General features: G+C 39.9%; 2 pseudogenes; one reads left to right on the top strand and one right to left on the bottom strand.

Annotated features, from left to right (window-relative positions):
* Window positions 1–902: 902 nt before the first annotated feature.
* On the top strand, window positions 903–3,037 carry LOC100389572 (RNA-binding motif protein, X chromosome-like; annotated as a pseudogene).
* Window positions 3,038–12,950: 9,913 nt separating this feature from the next.
* Window positions 12,951–13,558, bottom strand: LOC100385372 (ATPase, H+ transporting, lysosomal 13kDa, V1 subunit G1 pseudogene; annotated as a pseudogene).
* Window positions 13,559–21,130: the final 7,572 nt, after the last annotated feature.

The raw sequence follows: 21,130 nt of genomic DNA, 5'->3' as shown, positions 1-21,130 counted from the left end.
AATTTGGGGATTTTGGAAAATCACACTATTCACAAGCAAAATAAGCATGGTGTTAATATTTCCTGCTGAAAAATTATATATCTGCAGTGATGGCAGGAAACAGTTGATAATTTTATAGTATCAGACCACAGTGGTCTTAGTGCTCCCCTCACATGGAAGTGAGGAGAGTATAGTGCAAGGGAGGGTGAAGATTACCCTTCTGTCACAATGCTAATGCTGATTTGCTGCAGTGGAAGCACTGGACGACTCCACAGTTGTTCACACAGTGAGGTTTCTGAAAAGGGAGTTTGCCACCTTATGAACCAGAATATCTTCACTTTTGAATACAAGAGAAACCATTGTTTCCTACAAATCTGACATACTACCAAAAGTAATCATGCTGCAGTATACATTTTGTTTACCAAATGGCCAACACTGAGGGATGGTGTTGTGATCTATGGAAATCCACCAACAGTTATAGAATATCAAACTTCCTTAATGGCAAATATGAATACCTAAGGAGGTTATACAAAGCAAGAGCTTATACAACATTATCCCCACAAGCAATTAATTCTAAGCTCTTCCATCAAAGTAATTCATCAGCTAAGGTTGCAAATAACCCATAAATCTCAACGGCTTAACACAATAAAAGTTTTTCTCGCTCCTTGCGCAGTAGTGCTAGCGGCTTCGCGGTTCTGTCCTCGGACCCGGCAGGTCCGAGGTGCTAGGCTGCTAGGAAGCCCCTCTCGGCGAGCTCGTTGGAGCTAGAACCCACTGTCACTTCTCCAACTCACCGGCAAAAAAAAAAAAAAAAAAAAAAAAAGGTTGAAGCAGATGGCCCAGGAAAGCTCTTCATTGGTGGGCTTCATACGGAAACAAATGAGAAAGCTCTTGAGGCAGTATCTGGCAAATATGGACGAATAGTAGAAGTACTCTTGATGAAAGACCATGCAACCAACAAATCAAGAGGATTTGCTTTTGTCATCTTTGAATGCCCAGCAGACGCTAAGAATGCAGCCAGAGACACGAATGGAAAGTCATTAGATGGAAAAGCCATCAAGGTGGAACAAGCCACCAAATCATCATTTGAAAGTGGTAGACGTGGGCCACCTCCACCTCCAAGAAGTAGAGGCCCTCCAAGAGGTCTTAGAGGTGGAAGAGGAGGAAGTGGAAGAACCAGGGGACCTCCCTCACAGAGAGGACACATGGATGACGGTGGATATTACATGAATTTTAACATGAGTTCTTCCAGGGGACCACTCCCAGGAAAAAAAGGACCACCAGGAAGTGGGGGTCCTCTTCCTAAGAGATCTGCACCTTCAGAACCAGTTGGCAGCAGCAGTGGAATGGGAGGAAGAGCTCCTGTATCACGTAGAAGAGATAGTTACGGAGGTCCACCTCGAAGAGAACCGCTGCCTTCTCGTAGAGATGTTTATTTGCCCCCAAGAGATGATGGGTATTCTACTAAAGACAGCTATTCCAGCAGAGATTACCCAAGTTCTGGTGATACAAGAGATTATGCACCACCACCATGAGATTATACTTACCATGATTATGGTCATTCCAATTCACGTGATGACTATCCATCAAGAGGCTATAGCGGTAGAGAGGGAGACGCCGTGACTATTCAGATCATCCAAGTGGAGGTTCCTACAGAGATTCATATGAGAGTTATGGTAACTCACGTAGTGCTCCACCTCTACGAGGATCCCCGCCATCTTACGGAGGAAGCAGTCGCTATGCTGATGACGGCAGCTCACGTGACAGATATGGTGGAAGTCGAGACAGTTACTCAAGCAGCCGAAGTGATCTCTACTCAAGTGGTTGTGATCAGGTTGACAGACAAGAAAGAGGGCTTACCCCTTCTGTGGAAAGGGGGTACCCTGCTCCACATGATTCCTACAGCAGTTCAAGCCGCGGAGCACCGAGAGGTGGCGGCCGTGAACGAAGCTGATCTGATAGAGGGGGAGGCAGAAGCAGATACTAGAAAAAAACAAAACTTTGGACCAAAATCCCAGTTCAAAGAAACAAAAAGTGGAAACTATTCTGTCGTAACTACCCAAGGACTACTAAAAAGAAAAATTGTGTTATCTTTTTAAAATTCCCTGTTAAGTTCCCCTCCATAGTTTTTATATTCTTCTGAGAAAAAAAGTAAAACATGTTTAATTTTATTTGACTTTATGACATTGCTTTTCAACAAGCAAATGTTAAATGTGTTAAGACTTGTACTAGTGTTGTAACCTTCCAAGTAAAAGTGTCCCTAAAGGCCACTTCCTATGTGATTTTTCCCAGTAAGTGAGGCAAGCAATTCTAAGCTCTTTCACAAAACATCTAGTCATCTAAAATGGAGAGATGAATCATTCTGCCTATAGAAACAAGCTAGCTGTTAGAGGGTGGTCTAACAACTAAAACCTCCATGATCTCAGTATGAAAAACCTGAAATCAGATGCCTATGTAAGGAAATATTCACCCAGTAAACCCAACAAAGCAAATGGATAATGCTGGCCACTTTGCCTTTCTGACATTTCCTCGGGAATCTGCAAGAACCTCCCTTTTCCCCTCCCCCAGTAACACCATTTAAGTGTGTGTTAAACAACTACAGATTACTAAATAAAAAGTTTAGCCAAAACAAAACAAAAAAAAAGTTTTCCTCTTGTTCACGCTACAGTCTTATGTGAACTGTCCTTTAAGCAGCTAAACTGGTAGCTAAACCATCTAGAAAGTGAGCTATCCAAGGTCACCATGGCAGGCGAAGAGATCTAAAGAACTCAATTAAAAACCAGGCTGGCTGGGGCACGGTGGCTTATCCCTGTAATCCCAGCACTTTGGAAGACTGAGGCGGGCAGATCACTTGACATCAGGAGTTCAAGACCAGCCTAGCCAAGGCAGTGAAACCCTGTCTCTACTAAAAATACAAAAGTTAGCTGGGCATGGTGGTGTGTGCCTGTAATCCCAGTTACTCGGGAGGCTGAGGCAGGAGAATCGCTTGAACCCAGAAGGTGGAGGTTGCAGTGAGCCAAGACTGTACCACTGCCCTCCAGCGTGGAGGAGAAGGCAAGACTCTGTCTCAAAAAAATAAAATAAAAATAAAAATTGGGGCCAGGCGTGGTGGCTCATGCCTGTAATCCTAGCACTTTGGGAGGCCAAAGTGGGTGGATCACCTGACGTCAAGAGTTCAAGACCAACCTGGCCATTATGGTGAAACACCATCTTTAAAAATAAAAAATAAAATAAAATAAATAAATAAAAATTGGGAAGAGAGGAGGAAATTTTCTTCTTCCTGTCTGCCCAGGAATAATGACAACACAGTTCTACTTCTGACACAGAGGAAGAGCTTCTCAGATCCCAAAGTTCTCCAACAAGGACATGGACCTCTAGGTGATAAAACAAATTCAGCCAGGCTCATGAAACTTTCTTTACCATTCTCAGTGGGGCATGTTTCACCATCCTGGCCCCTACTCTCACCTGATTATTGTTCTAATGTGAACTACTTTTTCATTCTTATTTTCAATTGAGTGTATGGGTCAGGGGTTTAAAAACATTTGACATTCAACCCTATGGAAAAAGGAAAATAATGAGAGAAACAACCTGAAATCATAAAGATTTGTGATAGATACAATGATGTTCCCTTAAGCTTCTCAGCCAACAAAGGGATACCTAATGAAGAAGTTAATCTGTATTAGTCAGTGTCCTACAGAGAAACAGAATCAATGGGATGTGTGTATGTATATAGAGACACACATGTATATATATGTGTGTGTCTATATATATGCATATATACATATGAAGAGATGTATTTTTTAAAATTTTGTGTCAGTTGTGCCTCTAGATATGAGAAAAGATTTATTATAAAGAATTGGCTCATGTAGTTATGGAGGCTAAGAAGTCCCAACATCCTCAAGTCAGCAAGCTGGAGACTGGGGAGAGCCAGTGTGTGTTTATTTGGGTGGCTAGGAGATGTGGTAGATGGAGTTTATAAGGAGGGAAGTCTTCTGAGATACCTTTTGGCACATATCCTGGCAACTGCTCACCTTACTTCCACAAGGGAGTCAGCCCTGAAAGATAAACCATGTGGCTGAGCAAGGAACTTTTTTTTTCCTTTTTGTTATAAACACTTTCAAACACAAGCAAAAATATAGAAATGTTATGTATAGAATGATATAATGAGCTTGATGTGTCCATCATTCAGTTTCAACAACGACCAGCTTTTTGTCATTCTTGTTTCACCTATTCCTCCATTCAGTCTTTTGGAGGGCTAGATTTTAAAGCAAATTCCAAATGTCATGTAATTCCAGCCATGCACAAATAGACTGTAATTCTAACAGATGAGAACTTTGAAAAAACCATAAATACAATAGCATTATCACATTTTTAAAAGTTTAACAATCCCTTATTTAACAATTTAACAATTCCTTTAAAAATTTAATGTAAAATTTTTAAATTTAAATTCACAATTCCTTCTAATTCTTAGACTATGTATAATTTTCCCAGTTGTCTCAAAAATAGCCTTGTACAGTTGCTTTGTTTGAACAGGGCTAAAATAAGATCCAGATATTGCATTTGGTTGATATTTAAATATTTCTTGTCTTGAATCTGTAATAGTTCTTCCTTCTCCCTCCACCCATTTTTTCTTTTCTTTTCTTTTCTTTTCTTTTTGGTTGTTTCTAGCAGTTTTTAATAGCCAAAAACTAGAAAAAACTCAAATGTCTGCTAATAGGTAAATGGGTTAGCAAACTGCAGTATAGCTATACAATGCAATACTACTCAATTCTACAATGCTACTCAAATACTACAATACAAAGATACTACTTAAATACTGCAATACAAAGAATAAATGTGCTACAGCATGAATAAATCTCAAAATTCTCAAGTGAAGAAGTCAGGCAAAATAGAGTACACGTATTGCATGATTCCATTTATGTAAATTTCAAGGAAATCTAAACAAATGTAGAGTGACCAAAAGCAGATTAGTGATCACCTTGGAGTGAAGAAGCAGGGTGAAAGGGAGGGGAAACAAAGTGGGGGAAATGTGGGGAAGGGTGGAATAATGGGATTATAAGGAGCATTAAAAAATTGGGGAGTGATAGGTGTGTTCAGTATCTTGATTGTGGTACCCCCTTTTATTCAATTTTATTTGTTGAAGAAACTGAGACATTTGCCCTATAGAATTTGTCACATTCTGAGTTTGATTGCATCCTTGTGTTGTCATTTAACATGTTTTTCTATCCTCCATCCTTATTTTTCTGTAAACTATTAAATCTAGAAGCTCAATCAGATTGAGATTCAACTGCAGGGACAATATATGATGCTGGGTACTTGCTACTTCATCACATTGGAAAGTCATAATATCTGGTTCTAAACTTTTATGACATTAAGACTGATTAATAAATTGATGGGTTGTCAAAGTAATCTGCCCATTATAAAGTTCTCCATCAGTCTATCACCTAATGGTTTTAACAGCCAATGGATGATTGCTGCTTAAATTTATTAATCAGGAGCTCCAGAATTGTATCTTTCTAATACTTTATTTATTTATTTATTTATTTTGGAGAGGAGGAGTCTTGCTCTGTCACCCAGGCTGGAGTGAGTGGTGTGATCACAGATTACTGCAACCTCAACTTCCTGGCCTCCAGCAATCCTCCCACCTTAGCCTCCTGAGTAGCTGGGACCACAGGTGTGTGCCACCATGCCCAGCTAATTTTGTATTTTTGCCATGCTACACAGGCTCATCTCAAACTCCTGATCTCAAGCAATCCACTTGCCTTGGCCTCCCAAGGTTTTGGGATTACAGGTATGAGCCACTGTGCCTGGCCAGATCTTCTAATACTATCTTTCCTTCTAAATTTACCATTTGCATTTATCTCATCAACAAGAATATTTACTCATCTATAACTTGGTTACTCTGAAATATAGTTTACATGGGAGAGGAAGGGTACTTAATTCACTACTTTATCAATGTTCAGGATTAGCTGATATCCTAGAAACCTCTAAAGGTGACTTTTTGTTTGCAGAACACATGGATTTGTATATTTGTTATGTTTTAATACATTGCAGATATTGTTTTTTGTGTGTGTGTGGTTCAAATTGCCCCAAATTTGGCTAGTGTGCTTTAAGTTGATCCCTATGTCCATACAATCCCAGTAGTTGTACTGACTCATCTTGTACATTTCCTGCCCCAAAACTGAAATCAGCCTTTTTTTTTTTTTTTGAGATGGAGTCTGGGAGCTCTGTCTCCCAGACTGGAGTGTAGTGGCATGATCTCAGCTTATTGCAACCTGCACCTCCCAGGTTCAAACTATTCTCCTGCCTCAGCCTCCTGAGTACCTGGGATTACAGGCACGTGCCACCACACCCATGATGGTCAGGCTGGTCTCGAACTCCAAACCTTGTGCTCTGCCTGCCTCGGCCTCCAAAGTGCTGGGATTACAGGTATCGGCCACCATGCCCAGTCTTTTTTTTTTTTTTTTTTTTTAAGTTCTACTGCTTTTTGTAGGGAAATGGCATTTAGAAACCAGAATTGGCACTGGGAGTCATCATTTCTATGTCCTTTCAGTAGACAAACCTAGGAAGTATGTGAATTTTAGAAAGAAAAATAAATCATAAATTCATATGAATATTTCTAGATCAAATGAAGCATTATAGAATTTTTCTTAATTTCTTTGATTTTTATATTTGTTCTTTTCTTTTTTAATTATTATTATATTTTTTATAAGTTATTGTGGTACAGTGGTATTTGGTTACATGAGTAAGTTATTTAGTGGTGATTTGTGAAATCCTGGTGCACCTGAGCAGTATACACTGAACCATGTATGTTGTCTTTTATTCCTTGCCCTGCTCTTACTCTTCCCCTCAAGTCCCCAAAGTCCATTGTATCATTCTTATGACTTTGCGTCCTCATAGTTTAGCTTCCACATATCAGTAAGAACATACAATGTTTGGTTTTCCATTCCTGAGTCACTTCACTTAGAATAGTAGCCTCCAATCTCATCCAGGTCATTGCAAATGCTGTTTGTTTATTTCTTTTTATGGTTGAGTAGTATTCCATATATGGTGGATATATATGTATATATATGTGTGTGTGTGTGTGTGTATACACCACAATTTCTTTATCCACTTGTTGATTGATGGGCATTTGTGTTGGTTCCACGATTTTGCAATTGTAAATTGTGCTGCTATAAACATGCATGTGCAAGTGTCTTTTTTGACTACTGGCTTCTTTTCCTCTGGGCAGATACCCAGTAGTGGGATTGCCGGATCAAATGGTAGTTCTACTTTTAGTTCTTTAAGGAATCCCCACATTGTTTTCCATAGAGGCTATACTGGTTTACATTCCCACCAACAGTGTAGAAGTGTTCCCTGATCCCTGCATCCACATCAACATCTACGGAGTTTTTTTTTTATTTAGTTTTTAAAATTATGGCTATTCTTATAGGAGTAAGGTGGTATCATATCGTGCATTTGATTTGCATTTCCCTAATCATTAGTGATGTTGAGCATTTTTTCATGTTTGTTGGCCATTTGTATATTACGTTATCTGTGAGTTTGTCACAGAGGGCTTTTATTACATCTTTTGAGAAATGTCTATTCCTGTCCTTAGCCAACTTTTGAATGTGATTTTTTTTTTTCTTTCTAATTTGTTTCAGTTTGTTTTAGATACTGGATATTAGTCCTTTGTCAGATGTAGAGATTGTGAAGATTTTCTCCCACTCTGTGAGTTATCTGTTTACTCTGCTGACTGTTCCTTTTGCTACGCAAAAGCTCTTTAGTTTAATTAGGTCTCTGCTTTTTATATTTGTTTTTATTGCATTTACTTTTGGTTTTCTGGTCATGAAATCCTTGCCTAAGCCAGTGGCTAGTAGGGTTTTTCCAATGTTATCTTCTATAATTTTTATAGTTTCAGGTCTTAGCTTTAAGTCCTTAATCCATCTTGAGTTGATTTTTGTATAAAGTGAGAGATAAAGACCCATCTTCATTCTCCTACATGTGGCTAGCCAATCATCCCAGCACTATTTGTTGAAAAGGGTGTCCTTTCCCCATTTTATGTTTTTGTTTGCTTTGTCGAACATCAGTTGGCTATAAGTATTTAGGTTTATTTCTGGGTTCTCTATTCTGTTCCATTGGTCTATGTGCCTATGTTTATACCTTTACCATGCTGTTTTGGTGACTATGGCCTTATAGTATTGTTTAAAATGAGGTAGTGTGATGCCTCCAGATTTGTTATTTTTGCTTAGTCTTGCTTCAGCTATGCAGACTCTTTTTTGGTTCCATATGAATTTTAGAATTGTTTTTTCTAACTCTGTAAAGAATGATGGTGGTATTTTGATGGGGATTGCGTTGAATTTGTAGATTGCTTTTAGAAGTATGGTCATTTTTACAATATTGATTCTACCCATTTATGAGCATGGGATGTGTTTCCATTTGTTTACATTGCCTATGATTTATTTCACAAGTGTTTTGTAGTTTTCCTTGTAGAGGCCTTTTAACTCTTTTGTTAGGTATATGCCTAAATTTTTTTTTTCTTTTTGCAGCTATTCTAAAGGGGTGAGTGATTTTCAACTTAGTTGCTATTGGTGTATAGAAGACCTACTGATTTGTGTACATTAATCTCATATCCAGAAACTTTGCTGAATTCTTTTATCAATTCTGGGAGCTTTCTGGAGGAGTCCTTAAGGTTTTCAAGGCCAACGATCATATCGTCAGCAAACAGGGACAGTTTGACTTCTTCTTTACCAACTTGGATGCCCTTTCTTTCTTTCTTTCTTTCTTTTTTTTTGAAAGGGAGTCTCGCTGTTACCCATGCTGGAGTGCAATGGCTCAATCTCGGCTCACTGCAACCTCTGCCTCCTGAGTTCAAGCAATTCTCTGCCTCAGCCTCCCGAGAAGCTGGGATTACATGTGCCTGCCACCACTCCCAGCTAACTTTTGTATTTTTAGTAGAGATGGGGTTTCACTATATTGGCCAGGCTGGTCTTGAACTCCTGACCTCATGATCCACCCTTCCTTGCCTCCCATAGTACTGGGATTACAGGTGTGAGCCACTGGTCTATTTCTTTCTCTTATCTGATTGCTCTGGCTAGGACTACCAGTACTATATTGAAGAGGAATGGTAAGAGTGGGCATCCTTGTCTTGTTCCCATTCTCAAAGGGAATATATTCAACTTTTCCTCATTCAGTATTATGTTGGCTGTGGGTCTGTCATAGATAGCTTTTATTACATTAAGATATGTCCCTTGTATGCTGATTTTGCTGAGGGTTTTAATCATAAAGGGATGCTGGATTTTGTCAAATGCTTTTTCTTCGTGTATTGAGATGGATCATGTGATTTTTGTTTTTAATTCTGTTTATGTAGTGTATCACATTTATTGATTTGCATATGTTAAACCATCCCTGCATCCCTGGTATGAAACCCACTTGATTATGGTGGATTATAGTTGGATTTGGTTAGCTAGTATTTTGTTAAGGACTTTAGCTTCTATGTTCATCAAGGTTACCAGTCTGTAGTTTTCTTTTTTGGTTATGTCCTTTCCTGGTTTTGGTATTAGGGTGATGCTGGCTTCATAGAATGAATTAGAGAAGGTTCCTTCTTTCTCTATCTTGTGAAATAGTGTCAAAAGGATTGGTACCAATTCTTTGAATATCTGGTAGAAGTCTGCCATGAATCCATCTGGTCCTGGACTTTTTTTTGTTTGTAGTTACTAAATTACCATTTTAATCTTGCTGCTTGTTATTGGTCTGCTCAGGATATCTAACTCTTCCTAATTTAAGCTAGGAGGGTTGTACTTTTCCAGGAATTTATCTATTTCTTCTAGGTTTTCTAGTTTATGTGCATAATGGTGTTCATAGTAACTCTGAATGCTCTTTTGTATTTCAGTGGTGTCTGTTGTAATATCTCCTGTTTTGTTTCTTAATGAGGTTATTTGGATTTTCTCTCCTCTTTTCTTGGTTAAGCTTATTAATGGGCTATCAATTTTGTTCATCTTTTCAAAAAACAGCTTTTTATTTCATTTGTCTTTTGTATTTTGTTTGTTTGTTTGTTTCAATTTTATTTAATTCTGCTCTGATCTTGGTTATTTCCTTTCTTCTGCTGGGTTTGGGTTTGGTTTGTTCTTATTTCTCTAGTTCCTTGAGGTATGACCATAGAATGTCAGTTTGTGCTCTTTCAGTCTTGTTGATGTAGGCATCTAGGTCTATGAACTTTCCTCTTAGCACCACCTTTGTTGTATCCCAGAGGATTTGATAGGTTAGGTTACCCTTGTTGTTCAGTTTGAAGAATTTTTTAATTTCCATCTTGATTTCATTTTTAACCCATTGCTCATTCAGGAGCAGGTTATTTAATTTCCATGTATTTGCCTGGTTTTGAAAGGTCCTCTTAGAGATTATTTCCAGTTTTATTCCACTGTGGTCTTAGAGAGTGCTTGATACAATTTCAATTTTCTTAAATTTATTGAGGCTTATTTTATGGCCTATCAAATGATCTATCTTGGAGAAAGTTCCATGTGCTGTTGAATATAATGTATATTCTGTGATTGTTGGATGCAATGTTCTGTATATATCTGTTAAGTCCGTTTGTTCCCAGGTATAGTTTAAATCCATTGTTTCTTTGTTGACTTTCTGTCTTGATGACGTGTCTAGTGCCATCAGTGGAATACTTAAGTCCTCCACTATTATTGTGTTGCTGTCTATCTCATTTCTTAGGTCTATTAGTAATTGTTTTATAATTTTGGAACTCCAGTGTTAGATGCATATATGTTTAGGATTGTGATATTTTCCTGTTGGACAGGAACTTTTACCATTATACAATGTCTCCCTTTGTCTCTTTTAACTGATGTTTCTTTAAAGTTTGTTTTGTCTGATATAAGAATAGCTACCCTTGCTTGCTTTCGGTGTCCATTAGCATGAAATGCCTTTTTCCATCCCTTTACTTTAAGTTTATGTGAGTCCTTATGTGTTAGGTGAGTCTATTAAAGGCAGCAGATAGTTGGTCGGTGAGTTCTTATCCATTCTGCAGTTCTGTATCTTTTAAGTGGAACATTTAGGCCATTGACAGTCAATGTTAATATTGAGATGTGAGGTACTATTGCATTAATTGTGCTATTTGTTGCCTGTGTACCTTGGGTTTTTGTTTTTACTTTTTAACTTGTATTTTTGTTTTATAGGTCCTATGGGATTTATGCTTTAAAGAGGGTCTGTTTTGATGTGTCTCCAGGATTTGTTTTAAGATTTTTTTGTTTTTGTTATTGAGACAGAGTTTTGATCTGTAGCCTCTCTGGAGTGCAACAGCACAATCTTGCCTCACTGCAACCTCTGCCTCCCAGCAGAGTGATTCTCCTGCCTCAGCCTCCTGAGTGGCTGGGATTACAGGCACCCACCACTACACCTGGCTAAGTTTTGTATTTTTAGTAGAGACGAGGTTTCACCATGTTGCCCAGGCTAGTCTGATCTCAGGTGATACACCTGCCTCGGCCTCCCAAAGTACTGGGATTATAGGCATGAGCCATCTCACCCAGCCTGTTAGAGCTCTCTTTAGTAGTACTTGTAGTGGCGGCGTGGTAGGGGTGAGTTCTCTCAGCATTTAGTTCTCTGAAATAGACTGTATTTTTCCATGTGCTTAGTTTCACTAGATACAAAATTCTTGGCTAATAGTTGTTTTGTTTGAGGAGTCTGAAGATAGGGCCTCAGATCCTTCTAGCTCATAAGGCTTCTGCTGAGAAATCTGTTAATCTGATAGGTTTTCCTTTATAGGTTACCTGATGCTTCTGCCTCACAGCCCTTAAGATTCTTTCCTTCATCTTAACTTTAGATAACCTGATGACAACCTGATGACAATGTGCCTAGGTAATGATCTTTTTGAGATGAATTTCCCAGATGTTCTTTATGCTTCTTGCATTTTGATGTGTAGGCCTCTAACATGGCTGGGGAAGTTTTCCTCAATTATTCCCCCAAATGTGTTTTCCAAGCTTTTAGAATTCTGTTCTTCAGGAACATTTATTATTATTTTTTCTTTTTTTGAGACAGAGTTTTGCTCTTGTCGCCCAGGCTGGAGTGCAATGGTGTGATCTCAGCTTACTGCAACCTCCACCTCCTGGGTTCAAGTGATTCTCCTGCCTCAGCCTCCTGAGTCACTGGGATTACAGGAACCCATCACCATGCCCAGATGATTTTTGTATTTTGAGTAGAGATGGGGTTTCACCATGTTGGCCAAGCTGGTCACAAAACACCAATTATTCTTATATTTGGTCATTTAACATAATCCCAGACATCTTGGAGGCTTTGTTCATATTTTCTTATTCTTTTTTGTATTTGTTGGATTGGGTTAATTCAAAGACCTTGTGTTCAAGCTCTGAATTTCTTTCTTCTACTGTTCAATTCTATTGCTGAGACTCTCCAGAGCATTTTGCATTTCTATAAGTTTGTCCAATGTTTCATAACATTTTGATTGGATTTTCTTTATGCTATATATTTCCCTGAGTTTTTCTTCCTTCACTTTTTGCATTATTTTTTGAATTTCCTTGTATTGGGTTTCACCTTTCTCTGGTGCTTCCCTGATTAGCTTACTAACTAACCTCCTCAATTCTTTTTTTTTTTTTCTTTTTTGCAGAAAAAAGAGTCTTTACTTTTAAATGATTATTGTTACACCAAGTTATAACATGTAATAAGTTCTTGAATTCTATCATCTAGTAATTTTGGTTAAGAGAAACTAAAAGTAGCCCAATTACACTAGTATTCACTATTCTAACCATTAGCAAGAATGGACTACTTTAAGGCTGACTACAGCTTCACACAGGGTACAAGTAACTATTTACTACTTTTTCATAGATAAAGCCCCTGACCTTCAAGAAAGTATTAGGGGAAAAAATTATTTAATCCCTTCCTTTCTTCAAAGAATTGTTTTGTGATTTTTCTTTTAAACTAGATCTAAGAAAGAGAAAGTCAACACTGATGTACATGTTGCTTGAGCCAAAGGCATAGGAAAAAAGACAACATATACCCATAAAATTCCTAAGAAATATAAGGTAAAAAGATGAAATTTTTAGGTAACCTAAGTCTGTACAAAAAAGCTAGATTTGCTATTCTCCAAAAAGTGGAAAGACCTACTACATAATATATGGAAATAATTTAACGCCATTTCATAAGAAGATAACTAGAGCTGTACTAAAGCTTCATATTCCATGAGGGCATCTAAAATGCCAATCCACAGAATAGGTGCTTCTCTCTTCTTTATCCATTTATGCGGTAGTTTTCATGGATTTCTGGCCGAATGTCACAGACAAAAGCCAAGAGGTTATCCAAGATTTCATCTCTGTTCTGCTGAAAGTAGGTCTGGAGTATGGTCATCTTCTCCTGGGTCTCCTTCTCCACTTCGGTGCTGCAACTGCCATGGGATCCCAGTGCCGCAGCTTCCTTGGCCTTGAACTCTTTCTCCCTCTGCAGGTGGTACTGTTCAATTTCAGCCTTAGCTGCTGCTTTAGCCTGCTTCAGCCTCTGGTTCTTTCTTCTGCGGGCCTCAGACACCTTCTCGGCCTGCAGCAGCTGCCAAATCCCCTGCAACTGACTGGCCATGGCGGCAGCGATTCTGAGCCTAACCTCCTAAATTATTTTTCAGGTAAATCAGGGATCTCTTCTTGGTTTGGATCCACTGTTGGCGAGCTAGTGTGATTTTTTGTGGGGGAGGGGGTTGTTAAAGAGCCTTGTTTTGTCATATTACCAGAGTTGGTTTTCTGGTTCCTTCTCATTTGGGTAGGCTTTGTCAGAGAAAAGGTCTGGGGCTGAAGGCTGTTGTTCAGATTCTTTTGTCCCATGGGGTGTTCCCTTGATATAGTACTCTCCCCTTTTCCTATGGATGTGGCTTCCTGTGAGCCAAACTTCAGTGATTGTTGGCTCTCTTCTGGGTCTAGCCACCTAGCATGTCTTCCCAGCTCTGAGTTGGTACTGGGAGTTGTCTGCAGAGTCCTGTGATGTGAACCATCTATGGGTTTCTCAGCCATTGATATCAGCACCTGTTCCAGCAGAGGTGGCAGGGTGGTGCAATGAGCTCTGTGAGGGTTCTTAGATTTGGTGGTTTAATGCTCTATTTTTGTACTGGTTGGCCTCCTGCCAGGAGGTGGCGCTTTCCAGAGAGCATCAGCTGTGGTAGTATGAAGAGGAACGGATAGGTCAGGGCCCTAGAACTTCCAAGAGTGTATGCCCTTTGTCTTCAGCTACTAGGGTGTATAGGGAAGGCCTATCAGGTGTGGGGCAGGGCTAGATGTGTCTGAACTCAGACTCTCCTTGGTCACGTCTTGCTGCAGCTGCTGTGGGGGATGGGGTGAGGTTCTCAGGTCATTGGAGTTGTGTACGTAGGAGTATTATGGCTGCCTCTGCTGAGTCATGCAGGTTGTTAGAGAAGTAGGGGAAAGCAGCAGTAACAGGCCTCACCCATCTCCCATGTAAACCAAAGGGCTGCTCTCACTCCCACCATGTACCCCCCTAACATCCCCAAGTCTGTTTCCAGGAAGTGGGTGAGCTGGGCTTGAGAACTTGCCCCAGGCTACCTGCCTCCCTGCTGCAAAAGAAAAGGGCTTTAGTTCTTCCCCTGTCTGTGAAGTCTGCACACCAGATTCACGCCCTCCCGAGTTCTGGCCAGGAGACTTCTCACCAGGTTCAAATTGTCACAAAGTTGAGCTGGAGACTTCCATTTCGCTGTGGTGGTTTCCCTCACTCTTCTGCCTGCTCTCCTGATAGATTCCTGTAGTGCCAGGCAAGAGTGGCCTGCTTGGGGACCCAGCAAGTTCCCAGGGCCTTTCCTGCTGCTTCCTCTACACTTGTATTTTGCTGGGCTCTCTAAATTGACTCAGCTCCAGGTAAGATCAGAAACTTCTCCTGCAAACAGTCCTTCAGTTTCTCCAGAGGGGGTATGTGTTCAGGAGTAGAGAATCTCCCTTTCCCACTTCCGCAGTTGGGGCACTCACAATATTTGGGATGTCTCCAAGGTCCTGCAGGAGCAGTCCACTTCCTTCAGAGGGTCTGTGGGTCCTCTCAGGATTGCTGGTTTGTTCTTGCAATCAATTTGAAGTTAAATTCACTATGCAAGCCTCTAAACACTCTGTCCATCAGAGTCAGAGCTGCAATCTAGTTCAACCTCCCATCCACCATGAAGATCTCCAGTTAATCTTTAACAAGAGAGTCTATACACCTGAGGGACTCCATGTTGCATCCAAACGGTCTGTAGCTCTAGCACTCGCAGTGTCCCAGGGCCTTAGTGGCCCTGCAGAGCAGAACAGGGCAAGGGGGAGTTACTGCAAGCAGAGCTGGGCCCCTGGACCCACATCCTGTGCCAGAGCTCTCTCGAAAGGCAGAACAGCAGTGCAGCAATGCAGCCATTTCCTACGTGTAACACTGTGATAGATGCATCAAGCAGTATCTTTCTTGTCTTCCATGTATTTCCTAACAAAACTTACAGCTGAGAATAAAAATGTCACTGAGTACTTTTTATATTTTATTTTCAAAAAACTGACATCTTTGAATTCAATGATCTCTTTGCAAGTCTTCTGTAAATCTAACTCACGGAGGTGGGAGGCAGCACACAGAGCTCATAGTAGTGTCAACTGTCTTTTCCCCTTCTCTTCAGATGTGCAGGGATGGGGAATGGGGATGTTTGGCATTCAGTTTGTCCCCTCCCCCTTGCTGTTTAGCTGAGAGTTGTTCAAATTAACCCATCTACCATGTCAGGATCTGTTCACAGTGTCATCTAAAGATTGGTAAACCAAAGAGTAGCACAATATCTAATGCCTCAGGTTTGTTGCAACTCAGTAGAGAAAGAAATGAACAAAAAAGAAAAGAGGAGTGGGACCAATGTATTCCTACTACATGGCATAGTAATATGTGACTGTCTTCATGACCAAATAGACATTGTGAAAAGAGGCTAGTTGCCCCAGTGGGCAAGGAAACCCAGGCCATCAAAAAGTTTTGTAAATGATTCAAGTAGCAGAGACTAAGGGTGTGGGGGGGGGGCGGGGGGGGTGAGGAATATTGGAGTGTTGAAACAAAAATAGCAATGAGCTGATAATTGTTAAAGCTGAGTGACAGGTACACAAAGGTTCATTTAACATTTCTTCTGCCTTCATATGTTTAAAACTTTTAACAATAAAACTGTTTTTTGGCCAGGCATGGTGGTTCATGTCTGTAGTCCCAGCACTTTGGAAGGCGAAGGCAGGAGGATCACCTGAGCTCAGGGCTCAGGAGTTTGAGACCAGCCTGAGCAACATGGTGAGAACCCCTCTCAAAAAAAAAAAAAAAAAAAAAAATAGCTGGGCGTGGTGAGACACAGCTGTAGGTCCCAGCTACTTGGAAGGCTGAGGTGGGAGGATTGCTGGAGCCAGGATGTTGAGGCTGTAGTAGCCATGATCCTGCCACTGCACCCCAGCCTGGGAGATTGAGAGAGATCCTGTCTCATAAAATTTTTTTAAAAATCAATAAATGTATTTTTTAAGGTTATGGAATTGGATTGACTTGTGAAGACTGCCTGATATAAGTCAACAAAACATTTTTCGTAACAGTTTTAGGGGGAAAATAACATATTTTAATATATATATTTATTTTGTAATTAATGGCGTACTACACTTTTTTTTTTTTTAAGACAGTGTTGCTCTGTCTCCCAGACTGGAGTGCAGTGGCACAATCATGACTCACTGCAACCACCGCCTACTGAGCTCAGGTGACCTTCCTGCCTGGGGAAGGACTATAGGCGCACCGCCATGCCTGGTTAATTTTTTTTTTTTTTGGTAGAAATCGGGTTTTGCCATTTTACCCAGGCTGATCTTGAACTCCTGGGGTCAAGTGATCTACCTGCCTCAGCCTCTGGAAGTGTTGGAATTACAGGTGTGAGCCACACCAGGTGAAAAATTACATATTAATGAATTAAGACTTTGCTATGATCTGAATATCCATGTCCCACCCCTTACCAAATTCATGCATTGAAATCCTAGCCCCCAGAATTGATGATATTAGAAAGTGAGGTCTTTGAGTGGCTCTGTTACCTTACAAAAGAGGACCAAGAGAGACTTCTCATCCGTTATGTGAGGTCACAGCAAGAACATACCATCTGTAAGAAAGTGGGCCCTTACCAGATATCTAATCTTGTCTTGTTCTTGGACTTCCCAGGCTCCATAACTGTGAGAAGTTTCTGTTGTTTGTTTGTTCATTTATTTATTTATTGAGACAGAGTCTCGTCTGTCACCAGGCTGGAGTGCAGTGGTACGATCTCAGCTCACTGCAACCTCTGCCTCCCAGGTTCAAGCGATCCTCAGCCTCCCAAATAGCTGTAACTATAGGTGCCCACCACCACTCCCAGCTAATTTTTTTTTGTATTTTAGTAAAGATAGGGTTTCACCATGTTGGCCAGGATAGTCTTAATCTCCTGATCTTGTGTCCACCACCTCAGCCTCCCAAAGTGCTGGGATTAAAGGCATGAGCCACAGCACCTGGACAGTTTCTGCTGTTCATAAGCTACCTAGTTTATGATATTTTGTTATGGCAGCCAGAGTGGACAAAGACAGATTTACCATTCCAACATTTTATAAGTCCAACCACAAAAAGAAATTTTCTTGTCTTCCTGGAGAAGTGCCTCACTTTTTCTTGAACTGTGATCCAGTAAAGCATGGCTCAGAAAATAGTCACAGAGGTTTCCACTGTAGACAAAAGGTAGACAAAGGAGCTTCCTGAAAACTGGAAAAACATTTTAAAATTTCCTATACATAAACTACAAATAGGTGGAAATCAAAAAAAAATAAAAATATTCTGCTCACAATAGCAAATAATTTTGTTTTAGCAAAAACACTCTAGGGCTAAACTTAATAAAAATATACAAGACGTAATGAAGAAAACTATAAAATTTTACTCCAGAATATAGATGCTAGAATAAATGCAGAATTATACTTGTTTCTATTGAGTCAATATTCTAAAGATGTTGATTAGTTCTAAATTAATTTATCAAGGCAACATAATCACAATGAAAATTATTATCTGCTCACCTGGGCCTCCCAAGGTGCTGGGATTACAGGCATGTGCCACCTCACCTGGCCATTCTTTCCTTTCTTTAACAACTAAATACATTTCAGATATTAACAATTAAATGTAAAACAAAAAACCCTATAAATGTGCTAGAAAACATGTTTGACTCTTTATTAAAGAAATGTAGAAGACCAGGCATAGTGGCTCACCCCTGTAATCCCAGCACTTTGGGAAGCTTAGACAGGCGGATCACCTGAGGTCCGGAGTTCAAGACCAGCCTGGCCAACACAGTGAAACCCCTTCTCTACTAAAATTACAAAACTTAGATGGGTGTGCTGGCGGGCACCCATAATCTCAGCTACTTAGGTGGTTGAGGCAGAAGAATCACTTGAACCTGGGAGGTGGAGGTTGCAGTGAGCCAAGATTGTGCCACTACTCTCTAGCCTGGGCAACAAGAGCACAATTCTGTCTCAAAAAAAAAAAAAAAAAAAAAGTATAAAATTTGTTTAGAAGCTTGCTCTTTTCAACCTCAAATAAATAAAGTTGACAGAATCCATGTTGGTAAGAATATGGAGAAGAAAAAGCAACCTCCTCTATAGTCAGTAGCAGGTAAATTTATAAATTTGTATAAATTTCCAGTATGCTTGAAATGTCTCATTGACCCATCAATTTTACATATATGAATTTACTCTAAGGATATATTACACATGGGAAGAGATATATGCTCCAAAATTACTTATAATATTGAAAAATTGTAAATAACTTAGAAGTCCATCTCTAAAGTATGGTTAGTTATAGAATGTCTGTTTGAATTAATTAATGAAATCTTCTGGCCTGCAGTATTTCATCTGCTCCCTGCCTCCATCTCCCTTCAGGGAAAAGGTTTAAATTACTTTCAGAGGAGACTGTTACATGGCTTCTCAACAGAAACAATGGAATGCAGAAAACAGATAATTAAAACAATAATTCAAAGCACAGAAAGACAATATTCACCAACAGAACTCCACACCAAACAAATATATCCTTCACAAAGGTAGGTGAAGTAATTTTATGACAAACAGAAAAATGAGATACTATCACCAGAAGATCCACAATCTATAAGAAATTCTTGTAGAAATTCTAAAAGATGTTCTTAAGGCTAAGAAAATGTGGCATGTATAAACAATGGAATACTATTCAGGCATAAAAAAGAATACAATCCTGTCAATTGCAACAACATTGCAATTGTTGGGGAACATTACCTTAAATGAAATAAGCCAGGAACAGAAAGACAAACACCACATGACCTCATTCACTCATATGTTGAATCTAAACAAAACTGATCTCATAGAAGTTGAGAATAGAATAGTGGTTACCAGAGATCGGGGAGAATAGGAAGAAGGGGTAAATGGAAGGAGTTTTGGTCAATGGATACAATGTTACAGTTAAATAAGAGGACTAAGTTCTGATACTCTATTGCACAGTAGGATGACTACAGCTAACAACAACACATTGTTTTTTGCTTTTTGTTTTGAGACAGGGTATCACCTTGTCACCCAAGCTGGAGTGCAATGGCACAATCTTGACTCACTGCGACCTCCGCCTCCTGAGCTCAAGCGATCCTTCCACCTCAGCCTGGGACAACAGATGCATGCCACCATGCTCAGCTAATTTGTGAGTGTGTGTGTGTGTGTGTGTATGTGTGTGTGTGTTTTGTAGAGTTGGGGTTTTTCCAAGTTGTCCAGGTTGCACTGTATATTTCAAATAGCTAGAAGAAAGGATTTTGAATGTTCTCACAATAAAAAAATCATAAGTAGCCAAGTGTGGTGGCTCATCCGTGTAATCTAAACACTTTGGGAGCTTCAAGCCCAGAAGATCAAGGCTGCAGCGAGCCAAGATTGCATCACTGCATTCCAGCCTGGACAACAGAGCAAGATTCAGAGATGTAAGAAGGTATGAAAAGCAATGTTAAAAAGCAGTATTCAATAAATGAATACTGAATGTTGTATAGATCAATAATAATGTATTGTGAGGCTTAACATATGAGTAGAGAAACTACATAGAAAAAGTAGCATAAATGGAGTAAAATGTTCTAAGGGTTTTGCATCATGCATGGATGTGTGTTGTAAATTCTAAGAAAAATGAGAATCACTGAAGCAACAGTAAAAGAATGCACAAGTATCAAGTTAACAGAGGGGGAATCACAGATTAATAATTAACTCATGGCCAGTCACGATGGCTCATGCCTGTAATCCCAGCACTTTGGGAGGTTGAGACAGGTGGATCATGAGGTCAAGAGATCAAGACCATCCTGGTCAACACGGGGAACCCCTATCTCTACTAAAAATACAAAAATTAGCCAGGTGGCACACACCTGTAGTCCCAGCTACTCAGGAGGCTGAGGCAGGAGAATCGCTTGAACCCAGGAGGTGGAGGTTGCAGTGAGCTGAGATTGCACCACTGCACTCCAGCCTGAGGTAAAGCACCACTCCATCTCAAAATACATAAATAAATAAAGAAATAATTATTCATCCATTTCGAAGGAAGAAAAACACAAAATAGGCAAAAAAAGGCGGGGCGGGGTTGGGTGGGGGCAAATATCTGGGGCTTGGTAGATCACGTCCCTAATCCCATCACTTTGGGAGGATGAAGTAGGTGGATGTATTTAATTAGACTGCTTGAGCCCAGGAGTTCAAGACAAGCCTGGCCAATATGGCGAAACCCTGTCTCTACCAAAAATACAAATAATTAGGCGGGCGTGATGGTGCAGGCCTGTGGTCCTGGCTACTCAGGAGGCTGAGGTGGGAGAAAATTACTTGAGACTGGGAGGTAGAGATTGCAGTGCGCTGAGATCACACCACTGCGCTCCCACCTGGGTGGACAATGAGACTCCCGTGTCAAAAAAAAAAAAAAAGGCACTTAGTAAAATGGTAGATTTAAACCTAAATGTGTCAATAATTAAATTTAAACAGACTATGTCAAGACAAAGGCTGTCCTAATTTTTTTTTAAACCTGCTTATAAGACACACTATTACTAGAAGGATTACAGAAAGCTTGAAAGTAAAAGGAGTGGAAAAGAGAAACCATACTAACATTATCCCAAAGAAAGGTTAGGTAGCTATACTAATGGCAAGCAAAACAACAGCCTTGTTTGAAATAGACATCTGAAAATTCCAAAAGGATT

The sequence above is a fragment of the Callithrix jacchus genome, chromosome 8 (assembly GCF_049354715.1).
Source record: "Callithrix jacchus isolate 240 chromosome 8, calJac240_pri, whole genome shotgun sequence".
Taxonomy (NCBI): Eukaryota; Metazoa; Chordata; class Mammalia; order Primates; family Cebidae; genus Callithrix; species Callithrix jacchus.
This window is presented reverse-complemented; position numbering and strand designations above follow the sequence as displayed.